We start from the raw sequence: 16,847 nt of genomic DNA, 5'->3' as shown, positions 1-16,847 counted from the left end.
CTGTTATAGACAGGTTCATTTTCATGCTTTTTCTTTGAGCGGGAATTTAATTGTCGTATAAACGCAGGTGGACGCTACAGAAAGCTGGTCGCGAAAACGGGTCTTGCTGTACAGTCGAAGCAGCCTATAGCGGCCACCCAAGGGAAATGAAATAGTGTCAGTTAATAGACAGGTGGTCGATATATACAGGCGGTCCCTATAAGACAGGGTTAACTGTATAGTAATACAGATGTTAGTGATTCAGGCACAATATTGATTGAGAATTTCTCTTTCATCTATATACGTAATACATGTATAGGTGAAGTGAACGGTTTGCACATTTCCCGGCGCCATGTTTGCACATTTCCCGTTGATGAAATGCACAATTCCCGGCGAGACGTTTGCACATTTCCCGGTGTTTGCACATTTCCCGGCTCCACAAACCGCCAGGACATTTATTAGCCTATATACAGGCATATTCACGTACAAGTAGGCCTACACAGTTCATTCTCTTTATTGCTACAAATGTGACCGGCGACAACGGTTTCAGGCAGAAGTCGAGAATTTAGAAAATTCAATTTTTTCATTGAATTACATTGCCCATTTCCTAAGCTTTACATTGATATAAAGCACTTGTATTCTCCGGCACTGTAAGTGGTCATCAACGAAATATAATGCACTTTTGGATTAATGAGTCCAGAAAGAACTTCACACTGAATGCAAAATCGACCCAAAAGAACATCGTTAACAAATAATTCAAAATTAAACACCCCATCAGAGTGGTAACAGAGCTGTTACCGTGTGCTGGTACTTCTGATGCGCAAGTTAAATCTGAAGTTAACCAGTGTTAACTGCAATAAAATGAATAGAAATTTACGAACCTCGATATAACATTGTAAAAATTACCAGCAATACAATAATGTTTATAACAAAAAGGAAATATCAAAAGTTAAAGAACTTTGCAGCTGGTACAAAAAAAAAAAAAAACAGAAAAAGAACCAGCAGGCCAACCCTTTCAACAATACAAAGCATTGTGACGTATTTTTGATATTCATATTCAGTCATCCCGTGAGCTGAAATGTATCAACTGTCATCAGCGCAGCGCGTGCAACTTGCAAGTCATCGCATATGCGCAGGATCTCATCTAATTTTTGCGAATGTTGCCATAGTGAACTTCGCGAAGATAGCAAAATTGTAATGTGAATGGGTGAACCTAACTTCGCGATTGCTAACTTCGCTAAGTTAGGCAATGAGAATGGGCCTAGCGTCAAGCTTTTCTGAACCGGACTATTTTGACGTCACAATGGTCAATGTTTATATGAAATCCCTCCGCGTAAAGGAACTAAAAGCGGAACTCCATAGAAACGCGATCTTAATAAAAACGGTGTAAAAGATATCTTGGTGAAAAGGCTGCAAATTGCAATAGACAATGAACTAAACGACGATTTCCGCCAAATGCCAATAATGGCAGTCAAATTAGAAATTAGGCTGTAGTGACCTCGCTTGCACTTTTGTATAATTTGAAAGTTTGAAAGTTTGAAAGTTTGATAATTACTGAGTATTACATGGATCACTACTGGGTCATTGACCGCAGGTTTATTGAACCAGGAGCCGACCTACTTGCTTTCAGCGTGTTTCTACAGAGAATCCGATAGACCTAGCATTTGCAAGCGCGTAATCAAACAGTGCGCTAACGCAAAACCGGGTTGTTTCTACAGAAAGCGCATAATCGGATTGAATCCGATTCTCCACCTGAATGCAGGTGTGACCGGATGTCTGGAAAGTTGGCTGGTGCATTGTGGGCCTGGGTCAAGCCTGATGATGCGGATGCGATCACCGATTGAACGAAACTGAGCACAGGGCCTGCCTAGCTAGCCTAGCCCTGGGCCGGCCGGCCCGGCCTAGTGTGGGTACAAGTTACGACCGGCTGCTGGACGAATTTGTTTTCATCTAACTTAACGTTAGGGCTCCTACTCTAACGTTAGCTCCAACGTTTATATGGATTAGAAACTAGTTTTATTTTCTACCAATTCTTTGGTTCATCAATTTTTCACGGATCTTAAGGTTGGATTTTTATAAATGGATTATCACATGTGACGAGACAACAGCATTTCACAGAGACACAGCTTCTGTCGCGTCTGACTGACTTCTGTAAGTTCTAGGCCCTATTAGATTCTAATTCTAACTAGTTTCTAGAGTAGAAGTAGAACCTCCTACTCAACTGTTGGGCTAGGCCCAACGTTAGGCATATTTCTAGTCTAACATTTAACTCTTAATGTGCCAGGCCCAAAACCCCTAACGTGCCAGAGGTTTTTACCTAACGCCAGAACGTTTCGAAACTGGACTGACAATGAAATTTAAAACCGCCATATCTCTGAAACTATTGACTGTTTTGAATTGAGTTCTACATAACATATATCAAGAAATGTTTGCTCTTTCGTGTCATGCAGTTAGTTTGCCACAATATCTATCTGAATCTGAAATATTGCAAAAATATTTGATACATCAAAAAAATTATTAGAAATTTTTGTGTAGTATGGAAAAAAAAGAGTCAGTCTTGTTTTTTCTTCAATGGAACGCTCCCTTGACTCTGTGAGAAAGTTTTAGAGCAACATTTCCTCTTTCAAATGATAACAAAATCGCCTTCTAGAATTGTATGATTTCAAAGATACTAGCAGTTTATTTTGTCTTAGCAATTTCTCTTTCTGCCTCAGTAATTCATTCCCAAATCTGAGTCCTTTAGTCCCAGATCCTGTATTTGAAACTAAAGTAATTGTCCCCGGGCCCTGGAATAGTGTCTTTAAGTTTTGTCCACCTGAGAAGGAAGAACCTGTTAATCCTCCTTTTGTCTACGCGGACCGCGGGCGGGCGTACTCTATTGAAACCGGCAGGCCTTTGTCCACGCGCAATTCCAATGCTAGCGTGGGGACGATTAGTGACGTTCACCAAAACAAAAGGATGAAAGACTTGACCGACGATGAACGAAAGCTGACCATCTTTGAGGGACAAAATCAAAGCAGCTTCCCGCAGGACAGCGTCCAAGCGGAACAATGCGAGTGGAACCGCATAGACAATACACGCAGAGTCAGTAGCATACACACGCGTGGTTTACCTATGAGACTTTTGATCCATACACATCTCGCAGAGGGTGCGCCCGCTGCGGATTTTCCCGATGTGAAAAAAATACATCTAGCTGAAAAATCGTGTATTTACTCAAAATTTTCCTATATAAGCATGCTCATATTTTTAGTGGAAACGATGGCTATGCTAATCAGCTACCAGTACATATCATTGGCAGTTGCTTGGTGTAACAAATTTACGGTACCAGTCCACAAGAACTTAAATGATCAATGCTTTTCTCGCTGTTTTTAGTCGCTATGGAACGCCATTAAGGAAACAATACAAAATTCATTTCACTCCAGCCAATATTCATTTCACTTTTAACAAATACATTTCACTCACAAACATTGATTTTACTTTTTATAAAAATACATTTCACTTTTCACAATAATACATTTCACTTTTAAATTAAAATTCATTTCACTTTTCACAAAAATACATTTCACTTTTGAATTAAAATTCATTTCACTTTTCACAAAAATACATTTCACTTTTACATAAAGATTCATTTCACTTTTCATAAAAATACATTTCACTTTTAGATACAAATTCATTTCACTCTTCACAAAAATACATTTCACTTTGGCGTACCATATCACTCAGACGAAACCATTTCACTGCGCTAAAACCATTTCACTCTGATAAAACCATTTCACTCTGATAAAACCATTTCACTCTGATACAAAAACATACGTTCCTCTTTTTTTCCCGGCCAAAAGGTGGCGCCAGTCTGAGAGGAGTCACAGTGCCATGGCACTTTGTTAGCACTGAGCTGATAGTCCGGGAGCCAGCGGGGGTCAGCCTAGCTGAAAAGGTTACCAATTTTTATGTATATAGCAATTTAGTACATATGCCCCTAAGTATGGAAATGCACGTCTGGCTGGTCATCGGTGGTGGGTGTGGCCAGGAGGGCCAAAAAAAGGACCCCCCAAAATTAGGCTAGCCTAGCTGGAAAAGTAACCACATGAAAACAACTGGAACTTGTTCGTTACACTTACAGGATATATGAATGACCATTGCCAGACGTTTTAAGTGGTGGGGGGTAGCCGCCAGACGCTCTTAAAGGCCCAACTCCAGCTAGGCTAGCCTAGCTGAAAAAGTAACCTCATGAAAACCACTGGAACTTGTTCGTTACACTTACAGGATAAATGAATGACCATTGCCAGACGTTTTAAGTGGTGGGGGGTAGCCGCCAGACGCCCTTAAAGACCCAAATTTTTCCAGCTAGGCTAGCCTAGCTGAAAAAGTAACCTAATGAAACCCACTGGAACTTGTTCGTTACACTTACAGGATAAATGAATGACCATTGCCAGACGTTTTAAGTGGTGGGGGGTAGCCGCCAGACGCCCTCAAAGACCCAAATTTTTCCAGCTAGGCTAGCCTAGCTGAAAAAGTAACCTAATGAAACCCACTGGAACTTGTTCGTTACACTTACAGGATATATGCATGACCATTGCCAGACGTTTTAAGTGGTGGGGGGTAGCCGCCAGACGCCCTTAAAGACCCAACTTTTTCCAGCTATAGGCTAGCCTAGCTGAAAATATAACCTAATGAAACCCAATGGAACTTGTTATTTACACTTACAGGATATATGCATGGCCATTGCCAGACGTTTTAAGAAGTGGGGGGGGGGGGGGGGGGGGGGGGTAGTCGCCAGATGCCCTCAAAGACCCAATTTTACCAGCTAGACTATAGCCCTGGCTGGAAAAGTAACCTCCTGAAACCCACTGGAACTTGTTCTATGTTTGTATCTCACCTGATAAATACTGTCGACATAGTATTCTGGTGTTCTTTCAATAACTTTCCACACCTTTGAGCTATAATATGACCACCAAATTCACTCCTCAGATCATCTAATGATTGCTGCCAAGTGTTAATATTGGTGAAGTCCGACTACGTCAACAGTCAAAAAGTCAATGAACTAGGCCTATGCCATTTGAAAATCTCTGTAATCACAAAGTCGATACGTGGACGAGACATCACTTCGCTTTTGCCTTGTTAGATGGTGATTTGTAAGCTTCCGTTTCTAATTCATACAGCACCAGCATACATGTCTGAGAATAGCGGTAAAGAAGATTAGAGTCTTTGGCAACAAGTGTAAAATTAAATTCTGTGCCTTATTTGCTAAACAAACGTGGTAGGAGGACAACGACCTGTTAGGCAATATGGCGGACCAATAGCTCTATATCATCAGTGTTATAGAGTAAATGACAATAATGTAGTTCTGAAGCATAATTTTCATTAGATGCTTTTGCAATGACTCAATGTATACTTTTAATCGAACTAAGTATATATCCATGACTTGCTCATGAATTACGGCAGAACGATTCGGTGAGGAAAGTTTTCTGTCATGTCATTACGGAAGAAGTGAACGTGTCAATATTTTGCTATTTGTTCCATAATTATTTCTGAAGTGGTTAAATGTATTTTCCTAAAACATTTTTTACTTTTATATAATACCTACGTTGCATCCAAATGCCTATTCGTTGAAAAAATGCGGGCCATGTATTCAAAGGTCAAAGATCATAGGTTAATGGAAGTAGGGCATACATTGTACAACATTTCACTAAGTTGTTTTTTTTTTGTTTTTTTTTTGGGGGGGGGGCATGATTCAAAGTGTCCTAAAACCTTGTATAATACATGCATTTTGTTTTGTAGTCACGACTCTTGCTATGTATGATGCCAAACTCTTCCCGCTCATACAAATGCAGCCGTTTCAGGGAAATAATTATGATAATGATTGGTAATGCTGAAGTGGTTCATAACATTCCATTGATACTATGTATAGAACAGAAAGTGAATTTGACAATGGTATATGATATCCGGAATTTATACTCTTTGACAGGTTCTATCATCCGATTAATAATGTATAAATTGAATATACAGTAGTCCCCTATTCAGTAACTACAGGTTAAGTTAGATAAGCTGCATTCATTTTGCACGCGACCATGGCGTTACAGCCAAAGATGATTGAATTCTGTAAATCTCTGTGTGCCTGCACAGGATTGGAAAACGAAACAACTTTCTGTGTATAGAACAACGAAACAGAAACTGGTGCATGCATTATTCTCAGTCACTTTGTTATGCATAATGATGGTTTGCTCATTGCAGTTCCGGAATCTCAGCTCGAGGGACTCGAATTGATCCCAAATCAGTCGGCATGCATGCGTGTATCACCCAAAACAATATCTGAACACAATTATAACTGCAGTCCTCCATATAGTCTGTATTGGTTGCCGATAAGGGTTGGTATCAAGTTTGATTTTCATATTATTTACAGTACCTTGTATTTAAATGTTTTCATCGAAATGCCCGTATACGGTATGCGTATCTCAGTTAACTCTTTAAACCATAGTTGTAATCTACGTGCCAAGAATCTCATGTTTTCAATAAGCGTGAACTCCAAGACATGTCGTGATAAGGACTTTAAGACAGTTGGCATCGTCATTATAAAACGACACGTTTTAGATTTTAGATAGAAATATGGATTCGTTTGAATGCATACAAACAGCTTCTTAAATCCTCTTACATTTTGTTTTTAAGATATGGTGTATACTTTATAGTGTAAGAAGCATGCTCTTGTTTTAGAGGCTTTGAGTACTGGTAAGAAGCATATGTTATTCTTATAGATTATGTGAATAAGTACGCATTCAAGAACGTTTTGAATAAAACGTATCCAGACAACTGCATATCATATTTTCACCTCTTCCTTCATGCAGATGTATACTCTTGCTGAGAAGGTTACTGAGTAACTGTTTGATAGATATAGATAGTGCTCACCTTATTGAAAAGGTAATTGGGTAAATTTTTGGTTTCAGTATATCATTCAAACACAACTAAGTTAACTTTTACATTAACATTTTCACAACTCACAAATTCCACACGCACACACATTTCATGATTCACAAGATCCAAGTTACACTAATCCTATTTACTTTGCAGAGTGCAACAACAACATAAGTTATATACTGAGCAAATAGGCTTACATCAGTTCGCACTATTCAAGGTTTAGAGCAGTTAAGGAACTAATCGTACCCGATTATGTGATGCTAAGTTGCACCTTGAGATGGTGGGCAATATTGCCCCTATAAAGGAGCAGGCAGTGACACTGACTTGCTCCTTTAAAGGAGCAATTTTGCAGCAGTCATGGAGCAAATAAGCACCACATAGGTGCAACATCATGCCAATAAGGCACACGATTGCACCCTCAAGAGAGGGTACATTCTTGCATCCTTCGGGCATAAAGTTGCACCTAAAGGTACGAGGTTGCGCCTTTTTCAAGGGGGCAAAGTTGCACCCGAGGGTGTAACTTTCACCCTTTCTTGCGGGTACAAAGTAGCACCCAAAGTTCCAAGATTGCACCCTCAAAACAAGGCACAATCTTGGAACTTTGGGTGTTTCTTTGCACCCTCACGAAAGGATGTAAAGTTGCACCAAGATGTAAAGGCTACACGGGGTGCAAAGGTGCGCCGAAAGGTAAAGGGTGCAAGATCGCACCCTCAAGAAAGGTGTAACTTAGCACCACTTAGTGTGGGTGGAAAGATGCACCCTCAAGAAGAGGTGCAATCTAGCACCACTTAGTGTGGGTGGAAAGATGTACCCAAGGGAACATTTTCGCACCCTCAATAAAGGGTTCAACTTTGCACCCTCTCTGCAGTATCATCTTATACACACGTGAATTCCTTGTTCCTGTGAGCTACGTTTAATATGAGCGTGACCCAGTATTTAGACACGTGTCAAGCCTTTGCAGACACAGAATTTTTTTCTTCATATTGTTTAAAGGTCATTTAAAACAAATTGAAATATATATTTCTTTTAAGTTAAGAGGAGCAAATGTGGAGATCATGACCTGTGATACATGTTACGGGAAGTCTATATTTTTATGTGTACTCGTGTTTTTTCAACTACAAGGAATTACCTATGAGCTAATTGGATAAAGAAGCTGAGCATTCCTTTTTTTTTTTCATCAGTTAATATCAGTGCTGGTGTATTATTCTTGAAAAGTTGGCATCTAAATGTCCTCCAAACCAAGTACTTACTGTATAAAATCATATTCCTGTGAGTTACGTTTCTTATGAGCATGACAGATCTGTAGACACGTGTCATAGTGGTTACAAACACTAAGTTTCCTTCGCTTTCATCGATATCAAGAAGCGATTTTGAACAATTTCAGATGTTCTGGTTTTTTCAATTTCGTTACGAGAAGGCAATAATGATTTCATGTAAAACATGTTAAGGAAAGTTGATAGTTTGGTTATTTTATCATTACTCATCTTCGTCTTCTCAACAAGAAGATGATACACATGAGCTCATTTGCTAAAGAAGTTGAAGGATGTTTAATTGCTGGTAGCCACGTAGGGGCTTTTGTCATAACATTTTGCATCTTAATCCCTCGAAACTAAGTACATGCAGTATTAATTTATAGATAACATGATATTTTTGTTGTTGCTGTGAGCTTATTCATATGAATTTTAGACATGTTTCTCATATGTTTCTGTCATATGCTTTACTGAAGAACAGCAAATGTTGAGTTTATTGGCAAGAGAGGTTGATCATTACTTTACATTTAAGTTCACTGAAGTGCCGGAGCATAAACTTGTCTTGAAATATTAGCATCCAAAACCCTCCAAACCAAAAACGTGCAATACTAGACACGACAGGAATTCCTTGTTGTTGTGAGTTATGTTTCTTAAAAACACTGATTTTTTACTGCTTTTGCAATGTACTATGTTCAAAAACACTCTTGAACAGTTTTCAGATTTCGTTTCTTTTTTAAGAGGTCATGTGAAGCATGTTCCTATAAGTTTTATTTCGTTAATAATTTTTCTTTACCCATCTCCTCAACCGTAAGGTGATACGGTACCTAAAAAGTCATAGGCCAAAGGTGTTGAGCTTTACTTCCCCTTTTTAAAGTAAATTTAAGAGCTGGGGCATTATTTTTAAAAAGTTGGCATTTTAAGCTATGTACACCGAGGACGAGTCTTACTGAATGGATTTCTTGTTGCAGTAGAATTGTATTTTTTATGAGCTTGATGGAGTATTAGACAATTGTATAAAGTGTTTGCAAAAACTGTTAATGTATTCCCTTTTGCTAATGTCCAAAGAGTTCATTTGCCAAGTTTTGATTGTCTTTTGTTTTAATCATCAGGGTTTGTTTTATCATGGTCATAGAGGAAAGAAACTTAATTATAAAAAAAACCCTTCATATAAAAAGAGATACTGTAGGACACAATTTCATCAAAAGTTGTGATTTTCAACATTTCCAAAATGCAATTGATGAATATTTCTCCCCAGGGCACAGAAAGAAAGTAGTTTTTGGTCTTGTTTTTTTTTCACGTCAGTATGTTATAATACCCGCGGGTTTACGCCCATCCCACTAATTTCCATCCGGATACTGTACCCGGCCCTGTTTTTTTTTGGGTTTTTTTTGGTTTTTTTTTTTTGGTTTTTTTTTTGTTTTACACTGCAAAGAAAATGAGAACACTGATGTTTGAGAAAAATCCCGACATGTTTGATTGGGCAATTCTTTTTTTATGTCTATTATTCTTTCCAAATAAGTTTTTTGGTTATCACTGAGGACAAATACAGATACCCTATTTCTTCTACCAAAGCCACAGCACTGTATATTCTCATATTTCTACAGTATTTCGTCTCAACACTTGCCCTATTGATATTTCACAGCATGTTTCCCTGTGCGCTCAAGAAACTCCCCCATTAAAGGAGACCTCCGGGTGATTCTCACATTTTTACATTTGTACAACTATGAATTAGTTATACTGAAGACAGAGTTTCAGAATTTGTGATAATTGGGATGAAGAATAAGAATATTTTCACAAAATAGAACAAATTGCAATGAACAAGGATGATGACATGGGAGAGTCACCATAAGAATGCATGAGTTGGGGCTTAAGGAAGCAGAACAAAAGAATAAGGTATACATAGATAAGAGACAGGTGAACTCGCAAGCAAGCGGTATTGTTATGGAATTACACTGCTATCATTTCTGAAATATGTGAACCTTATAGCTGGTAAAATTGGGTCCTTGAGAGCGTCTGGGGGCTACGCCCCACCACTTAAAGCGTCTGGCAACGGTCATGCATTTATTCTGTAAGTGTAAGAACAAGTTCCATCGGGTTTCATGGGGTTACTTTCCTAATTTTCAGCTAGGCTAGCCTAGCTGGCAAGAGTTTGGTCTTTGGGGCGTCTGGCGGCTATTGTCTGGAAACAATCATTCAATTATCCTTTGAGAGTATCACAAGAACAAGTTCCAGTGGGTTTCAGGAGGTTATTTTTCCAGCTATATATAGGCTAGTCTAGCTGGTAAAATTGGGTCTTTGAGGGCGTCTGGCGGCTACCCCCCCCCCCCCACCACCACCACCATTTAAAACGTCTGGCAACGGTCATGCACATATCCTGTAAGTGTAAAGAACAAGCTCCAGTGGGTTTCACTAGGTTACTTGTTCAGCTAGGCAAGCCTAGCTGGAAAAAGTTTGGTCTTTAAGGGCGTCTGGCGGCTACCCCCCACCACTTAAAACGTCTGGCAATGGTCATTCATTTATCCTGTAAGTGTAACGAACAAGTTCCAGTGGGTTACATTAGGTTACTTTTTCAGCTAGGCTAGCCTAGCTGGAAAAATTTGGGTCTTTAAGGGCGTCTGGCGGCTACCCCCCACCACTTAAAACGTCTGGCAATGGTCATTCATTTATCCTGTAAGTGTAACGAACAAGTTCCAGTGGTTTTCATGAGGTTACTTTTTCAGCTAGGCTATAGCCTAGCTGGAAAAATTTGGGTCTTTAAGGGCGTCTGGCGGCTACCCCCCACCACTTAAAACGTCTGGCAATGGTCATTCATTTATCCTGTAAGTGTAACGAACAAGTTCCAGTGGTTTTCATGAGGTTACTTTTTCAGCTAGGCTAGCCTAGCTGGAGTTGGGCCTTTAAGAGCGTCTGGCGGCTACCCCCCACCACTTAAAACGTCTGGCAATGGTCATTCATATATCCTGTAAGTGTAACGAACAAGTTCCAGTTGTTTTCATGTGGTTACTTTTCCAGCTAGGCTAGCGTAATTTTTGGGGGGTCCTTTTTGTGGCCCTCCTGGCCACACCCACCACCGATGACCAGCCAGACGTGCATTTCCATACTCAGGGGCATATGTACTCTCTAGAAAATTTCGAGTGAATAATTCACTCCTCGGAAGGAGTGAATAAAATTTCACTCAATTAAGAGTGACTTTCACTCGTTGTCGAGTGAATTTCACTCATGTAACGAGTGACATTTGTGTGAAACCCATTCGCCGAGTGAATTCCGAGTGAAAATTAAGCCGAGTGAATTCCGAGTGAATACATAATTAAACGCATTTGGCTAGGCCAATAGAAATTGAGAATTCCCCTGTCATGTGTTTACTCTAAGCCAATCACCAGCCGCAATTTCCCCTGGCTTGGGCGCGAGCAGGTTTACCTGAACAGCGACGCGTCGCCTGTGCGTGGACTGTGTGCAATTGCGTGCTGTGTGCTAGCTGTGCGTGTATTATGCATAGGATCACAAATTTACGTGCGTGTAAGTGCAATCGTGAGAATCTGGGTAATCATGTAGAAATGCACACCTACCGTTCGCTTCGCCGTTTGTCAATCAAATTTTGTGCAGCTATTGGAGATGCTAAACTGAACCATATCAGAGAGTTTTCATGGAATTAGAAAGCCGAAAAGGTAAGAAAAATGAGAAATCGAAGTTGAAAAGTACGTCGGTCGCGAACATAGTCTCCGCGCTCCGACGTGTAAAGTAGTGCACCGCCGATTCGCAGAGAACGATGTCAACGATTATAATCGATTCTGGTAGTCTCTAATTAGCCGCTTACTAACAATATCGAACTTGACTCGTGCAATACGTGTAGCCCCTACTTTCTTTTTCGTATTTTTTTTCTTATTGTTAGCTCACCTGAGCCGAAGGCTCAAGTGAGCTATTGTGATAGTTCTTTGTTTTCATTGCCACTATCATGATTATCACAATTCAAATTATTGATACGATTATTCATACCAGGATTAAGACATTGATCCTTTTCTTTAAAAATTGTGGCAAGTATTGATTTTATCATGACAAAAGTTGATAATAATAATTCAATTTGAATAGTGTCAAAGGGAATAGAATGAGGTTGAAGGAAAAGTGGAAGAAAAAGAGAGAGAAAAGAAGATGAGAAGGAAGTTGAATTCAAAGGGGATTTGTTTCTAGTAATCTACATAATTTATAGGCCTAATTTAATACATTAATGAGAATAGTATTACAAAAAGCGTATGTTATACAATGATGTATTAGTATTATGGACTTCTTATAAAGTGCTCAATTTACCTATCTGCAAAAAGAAACAGAATATTGAAATTGAAATGGTAAGATTGATAGTTCAACTTATAGTAGAAAGTAATTGTTTTAATGATAGTATTTATTTTTCCATTTCATTTTTTTAAAATTATGTGTACATCGCAAAAACTGCAACCCCAGTATTTGCTTTTGTTTTGTATTAAAAAATCCATTTTATTGTGCAATATTCATGATGGATATTTTAATTCCCATTTTTTCATATATCTTTTACTGTTTTGTAACGTTACGCATATTATCTGTCCATCATTTAGTCAGCAAAAAATAATGACAGATATACAGTCACACGCAGGAGAAAATGAACTAAAACGATAAAAAACAGACGCATCAAGATCACTTTCTTTCTTCCACATTTTACTGTCGAGCCGACGTAATTATTTTGGTTAAACACCAAACAAGCGGCTGTATCACAGACTACAACGATCGATTATCATCGTTATATCGCTTTTCGGTAATCATGTAGAAATGCACACCTACCATTTCCTTCCTTAATTTGTCAATAAAAACTTTTCGTGGCTATCAGAAATGTCAAGATGAACCATATCTGATGGTTTCATGAAATTTCATAGCCAATTACAGAAGAAAAGTAGCTAATTTTGACTCAAAAGTACGCCGATCGACGGCTGTATCAGCGTAGCATGTTTGATGATCGATTATATGGAAAAGCGATATAATGATGATGATCGATCGTTGTAGTCTGTGATACAGCCGCTTGTTTGGTGTTTAACCACAATAATTACGTCGGCTTAACAGTAAAAAGTTGAAGAAAGAAAGTGATCTCGATGCGTCTGTTTTTTGTTGTTTTAGTTAATTTTCTCCTGCGTGCTGCGTTTGACTGTATACAAACATTGTATCTGTCAACATATTTTGCTGACTGAATGTTGGGAGGATAATATGTGTACAAAACAATAAAAGATAATAAAATGGACCTTACTACGAAACAAAAGCAAATATTGGGGTTGCAGTTCTTGTATACATAATTAATAAAATGAAATGGAAAAACGAATAGCGTAATTATCAGTAAAACAATAATTTATACTATAAATTGAACTTATCAATTAAAAACATAAATTTAATACCATTTACCATCACCACAAACAACAAATCCCCTTCGAATTCAACTTCCTCCTCATCTTCTTTTCTCTCTCTTTCTCTCTCTCCCTCCTTCTAATAGCCTTACTCTTTTCTTCCACTTTTCCTTCAACCTCATTATTTTCCCTTCAACACTATTCAAATTAAATCATCAACTTTTGTCATGATAAAATCAATACTTGCCACAATTTCTAAAGAAAGGATGTCTAAATCCTGGTATGAATAATCTGTATCAATGATTTAAATAGTGATAATCATGATAATGGCAATGAAAAGAATGAGAAAAAATACGAAAATGAAAGTAGATCTAGGGCCCACACGTATTGCACAAGTCGTGTTAATATTGTTAGTAAGCAGCTAATTAGAGACTACCAGAATCGATTATAATCGTTGACACCGTTCTCTGTGAAATCGATGCACTACTTACTACGTCGGAACTATGATCGCGACCGACGTACTTTTCAACTCCGATTTCTAATTTTTCTTCCCTTTTCGGCTTTCTAATTCTATGAAAACTCTCTGATATGGTTCAATTTAGCATCTCCAAGAGCTGCACAAAATTTTATTGACAAACGGCGAAGCGAACGGTAGGTGTGCATTTCTACATGATTACCAAAATTAGCATGTCGATCACAAGAAGTCAGACATCAAACTTACCCCACAACATCGCTGTTGAAAAGCGTTGTAAAACACACGTTAATTATTCAGCAAGTCAGGCGTAGATTCTCGATGTAGTTAGCCCGACCAGACGCTGTTACGCTATGCGAAAACAGCGCGACGTACCATGTACAGCGACTGGGCTGTGTATAGTTACGATGTAGTATGCATGTAACGGCACGAGCGTGCATGTGAGTGAGGCCGAGGCGAGGACCGTCGACTGCTAGCTCGCCTCGCGTCGCTTCCGCGCCAGCGTAGCGCGCTAAATCTAGGTACTGCATAGCCAGCCGGCCAGCTGGCCGGCCACTCACCTCAGCTCAGTGCTAAGTGCCATGGCATTGTGACTCCTCTCAGACTAGCGCCACCTTTTGGCCGGGAAAAAAGAGGAACGTATTTTTTTTTTTATCGGAGTGAAATGGTTTTATCAGAGTGAAATGGTTTTAGCGCAGTGAAATGGTTTCGTCTGAGTGATATGGTACGCCAAAGTGAAATGTATTTTTGTGAAGAGTGAAATGAATTTGTATTTAAAAGTGAAATGTATTTTTTGTGAAAAGTGAAATGAATCTTTATGTAAAAGTGAAATGTATTTTTGTGAAAAGTGAAATGAATCTTTATGTAAAAGTGAAATGTATTTTTGTGAAAAGTGAAATGAATTTTAATTCAAAAGTGAAATGTATTTTTATGAAAAGTGAGATTAAGTTTAATTCAAAAGTGAAATGTATTTTTGTGAAAAGTGAAATGAATTTTAATTTAAAAGTGAAATGTATTATTGTGAAAAGTGAAATGTATTTTTATAAAAAGTAAAATCAATGTTTGTGAGTGAAATGTATTTGTTAAAAGTGAAATGAATATTGGCTGGAGTGAAATGAATTTTGTATTGTTTCCTTAATGGCGTTCCATAAGTCGCCGATCGGCGACCATGGCACGTCAGGATCTTAGACTAAGGTCGCCGTTCGGCGACCATGGCACGTTAAGAGTTAATGTTAACAAGTTAAGATACAAAATGATTAGATTAGGGCCTACACGTTTTACTAGGCGTAAAGAGTCGTTGGGCCTACTGCGACTGGATACTATCTTACTACTAGACTAGCTAGTTAGATTTTCTACTACAAGTTAGCTCTAATGTTAGACTAGAGTCTATTCATGTTAGTGATTTCCACATTTTACAACATTAACGTTCTAACGTTACTTGTCATAAGGCCTAACGTTATAGATTCTAACGTTATAGGCCTACTTTTACTAACGTTCTTAACCCGTTTAGGACGTGTCCCGAGTATACTCGGGCTGAGAATTTCCAGGCTGTGAACTTGTCCCGAGTATACTCGGGCTGAGAGAGCGGCATGAACATGCAATTTTCAACCTAAAATTTCACCTATAATAATGTACTGATGGCAGAAATAAATTACATATTGTGGGACCTAATACATCAAAGATATCGGTTGTGTGTATGATTGATGATTTTCTATGTCTTGCGGCAGTAGAGAAGCAAAATACTGGCGATCTAGCGTCAAAATTGTGACGATAATCGGACCTTCGCAACGCGTTGAAAACTGACCAATGATGATCAACCAGCGAAACGCCGCACGCTCTGGCGATCGTATTATTATGTATGATATGCAAATTACAACGTTTGAGCATAAACCCAATGTGCGTACGGTGTACTGTCCGGCGTAGCGCACGCACATTGTCTTGTTGTCATTCTGCCGATCGATCCGCAACTACTGAGTATCAGCAGTAACTGCATACTAGTACAGTACATCCGTGCTGCGGTTTCTACGTCATCTTTGACCTCACGCCGCCCACCCGTAGGCCCACCCCTCCCCCACCCAGAACCTCGGCGACCTGCGCAGAATGGCGTTTTTCCGCCGCCGAGGCCTGGGGTTTCCCCGAAATAGCCATAACGGTCGCCAGACCATTTTCGATGTGGACGAAGCTAGGGAATTGGTGATGGATTCCGATTCCGAATTGGAGGAGGAGCTCCGGAATGCTTTAGATGAACCAATGAGTGAATCGTCCACCACCGCCTCCGGTACCGAGGACGAAGAAGATGATAACCCTTGTCACCTCGTGTCGACAAAATTGCAATCAGGTAAGCAAACAACAAGTGATCATCGATAATCATGATAGTATTTAGTAACGTTAGAGTACAGAGTAGCCCTAACCGCAGCAGCGACCCCATACGGACAAATACGTACCGTAAAGGGGTCGCACCGCAAGGCCTATCCTGTCACGGAAGCACCTGATATGGCTTAGCATTTAGGTGACCAGAGACCAAAATACAGGGTTTTATACTGAAATTTGTAGCCTTACTCTTAGATAAGATACTTACAATCACAGCAGGCGAAGTCGATTTACAATATGATCTGTTTTGAGAGCCCTGTGAAAGAGTTTATCCGAGGGTTTTAAAGTCCTACCGCATTTCGTATTGTGGTACGACTTACACAGCGCATGCGCGAATATGGATAAAACGTAGCACATACTATAATACGCAATGTATGCGTGTGGAAAAAAACCCGGACGGCTCGCTGAGATCTGAAATGAATATTCATGAGATGTAACAAAAAAGAACGCATGTTGGGCGCTGATTTACTATCGGGCCTACCGGCACTTATTAATTTCGTTTTTAAAGCA

This window comes from Diadema antillarum, unplaced genomic scaffold (genome assembly GCF_040938485.1).
Source record: "Diadema antillarum isolate AM-2024a unplaced genomic scaffold, OU_Dant_1.0 scf00000192, whole genome shotgun sequence".
Lineage (NCBI taxonomy): Eukaryota > Metazoa > Echinodermata > Echinoidea > Diadematoida > Diadematidae > Diadema > Diadema antillarum.
This window is presented reverse-complemented; position numbering follows the sequence as displayed.